The sequence below is a fragment of the Saccopteryx leptura genome, chromosome 6, assembly GCF_036850995.1.
Source record: "Saccopteryx leptura isolate mSacLep1 chromosome 6, mSacLep1_pri_phased_curated, whole genome shotgun sequence".
NCBI lineage: Eukaryota > Metazoa > Chordata > Mammalia > Chiroptera > Emballonuridae > Saccopteryx > Saccopteryx leptura.
Window position 1 is genome coordinate 85,831,765 of NC_089508.1, and position 3,259 is coordinate 85,835,023.

The 3,259-nt window shown below is 39.3% G+C and overlaps 1 pseudogene; it reads right to left on the reverse strand.

Annotated features, from left to right (window-relative positions):
• Positions 1 to 860: 860 nt before the first annotated feature.
• On the reverse strand, positions 861 to 1,134 carry LOC136376869 (large ribosomal subunit protein eL43-like; annotated as a pseudogene).
• Between the last annotated feature and the right edge of the window lie 2,125 nt (positions 1,135 to 3,259).

Here is a 3,259-nt window from a genome sequence, read left to right on the forward strand (position 1 = left end):
GTAGTTGTTCAAACACCTACCTACCCTTCTTCATCCACAGACACTAAATCTCATGGTCATACACTGAGCCTCTTTATTGTACTAATAACAGCAAGAACTCTAAAACCTCATTTCAAGCATCTTAACTCTCTGATAGCCCTCCCCTGTCTTTTCAGTTCACTCCCTATAGGACTTGGCTGCCACTGGGACCTATCCTTATTAATTCTTCCATTTCTTAATGCTTCTTAGTCCCCTCTTGTCCTCCTTTTTCAGCCCCCTGTTGCCTTCCTTTCCTTGTTTCTTGAATGATGTTATAGCCCATTATTATGATCACCCCATGCATTTGCTTTCATCTTCTTTCCCCTTTCTCCCTCTCTCCTTCACACCCAACTGACAAAACCCCAGCCCTGGTCAAACCCAGTTCACTGCCCACTGATCATTACCTTCACTGGGCACCTAAACATGGCTAAAGAAAAACCACAGCTATGCTGACTGGTCTGCTGAAATCTGTGACCTTTGATTCTAACTGAACATTTTGTTCTAACCTAGTAACCTTACTATATATTCTCTAATCCAGTGTTTTTCAACCTCTGGTCCATGAACCAGTTTCAGTTTGCCAGAAATTTTATGCTGGTTTGAGAAAGAGTTAACCACCTGCTATTGTATAAAGATTATAGACCCAAAGATTATAGACTCTAGTAATATGTGGCCCAGCAGTTGAAAACTACTGCTCTAATCCATCCACTCTCTGACACTCTGTGATGACTAGTTCATAATTTCTCCTCTCATCCCAGACCTCCAATATTTCTTTTTGTTGTTGTTACATAAATTAACCATTTATTATTTATTATAGGCTAGAAATGTTTCAAATTGTGGAGCTCCTACTGGTCCTTCAATTCCTTCAATCTTCTGATGGCAGACTTACTGTGAGGCTAGAAATGGTGTTGCAGGTCCAAGCAGTACCAGCTACTGTTTCCATGCCGGAACCACAGTGCCAGATCCCCACAGCTCATCTCTTCATCTTGGTTTTGCCACAGAAGCAGCAAGTATACTTGGTGTGCTGGCTGATTTCAATTTCTTCATTTTCCTGAGGAAGTTACCATAAAGGGTCCAGTATTTAACAACAGTTCTGACCTTCTTAGTGCATTTAGCCATATCATGGCCAGCTAGGTCTGAACCAAGGGAAGAACAGTGATTCCTCCTTTCTCTCGACTCTCTGACGATGAACTTCATTCACAGAGATAATAGAAGCAATCAGAAGAAAATTTACCCCACAGTCAATCTTCTGTATGCACCTGCCTTCCTCCTGTTACTGCACATGAACCGTTTGTGCACATATCTAAGGCCAGTTTTGAGGCAAGAGAACTTGAAGTCATAAATAGGAATACTAACTGGAGTAAATTAATCTTTGCCTATGGACTAGGTAGAGAGCACCAGATTTGTTTTTCAGCTATTTTTGTATGTTGACATCACAGTGAACAAACATACTCTATTGATTCATGTCATAATGGAAATAGACAGGACACCATAAGCCATTTGGCTACCCCCTCATTTTACAAGTTGAGATCTAAAAAAGTAAAATTACTTTCTCAAGGATATATATACATTTTAATGGGCAATTAGAGGAAGGATGACAGGCAACATAAGGGTAGTTTCACAAATTTTTTTTTGGTAAAACTTACTAATGTTAACAAAAGAAGCAAAAAAAAAAAGTATGATCAATGCTATAACTAGGGAAGCATCAAATGTGTTATCCAAATACAGAACAATTTAAATCAAATTGGAATAAGACTTTAAGAATCCGTACAGAATTCCTTTTCTAGAGAGTAATAATGAGGGGGATAATACGTGAATAAAGTTGTTAAAAAAAACTCACTGATATTCTCCCAATTTTATCCTAAATATAAAGGGATAGAAAATAGAGTTAAAATAGGGCAAATAAATACATGTTGACTGATCCTTTTAGGAATATCCATCTCTTATTGTTTCAATATAGTAACTCCGAGCTCTGACTTGAAGAGCCACTGAGCATGGTCATTTCTGCTCTGGGTTCAGGATGCAAGAAGAGAAGTGGAGGATAATCTTTATGTGGTAATTGACTTGATCAAGACCAGCAACCAGCAGCCAACAAAATCAGAAAGGCAGCGAAAAATGTGTTGTCAAACCATATAGACCACACAGGGAAATATCTGGGTTACGCCAACACAGGAAAACAAAGTGAGGTCCAGAGTACTTACCCACCCCTGAACTCTACTGGCATATGCAAATAATGAGGGAGGGGCTTTCAAAAACAGAATTCTCCTCCCTTTCTTCCATCCCCTCTGGTATGATATCGGAGCAACAAAACAAATAATACTGAACATTGGCATATGCCCACTGCATATGTTCTGACAGAGTTTACTGCATTCCCAGACAGTCAACAAAGAAAAAGGAAGGGGAATACACCCACACTATTTCAAAATGAAGAAAGCTTGGATAGAATATGCCCCTTTAGAAATGAAAGCTATCAAATAAATTTTGCTTCTACCAAAAGAGAAAAAGAAAAGAAATAGAACATACAAAATTCAGACAGAGGGGATACTTTGGAAGAGAAATCACTTAAAAATTGTATAAAAATCATGCAACTGCTTTGCACACTCAAGGGAAAAAAAAGAAAATTGAAAAGAACTTTGACTTTATGAAATAATAGCCTTAAACATGGGTTAAGACAATGAACAGGTGAAAATGAATGGTGGAACAAAAGAAAGAAATCAAGAGGAAAAGAACACCACAGGGAAAAGAAATTAATGTAGTAAAAATAGTGTTGGGCAGATAAAATATATTATGCTCACTTTGTTAAAGATGGCACTGCCCACATGGAAGCCCATCGCCCAGGTGATATTAATGTGTGTTGGGGGCGGGCTGTGGGCAGACAGGATCCTTGTAACCTGGGGCTTGGTTTTAGGACTAACCCTTTCCCACCCTTTTTGATGTGGGGTGGTGCAATCCCATCATGCCTCAGATAAGTGACTTTGTATTAGAGACTTCCCTATTTTGTATATTGGATTAAAGGTCTGGATTTCTATACTATAAAGTGGGGCAGACCGAGAGCTTTTTCTCAGTTACAGAGATTAGCATTAGAGTAGAGAGCAGGTTGGAGAGCAGAGTAAGGCCACGTGGAGGAGAGGAGAGGCAGCCAAGATGGCGGAGTGTTGAAGGAGAAGCCAGTTTGTGCAGAGAGAAGCAGATGCAGAACAAAGGAGAATAAGTCTGGTGAGCTAGAAACCTTTGATTCTAGGAA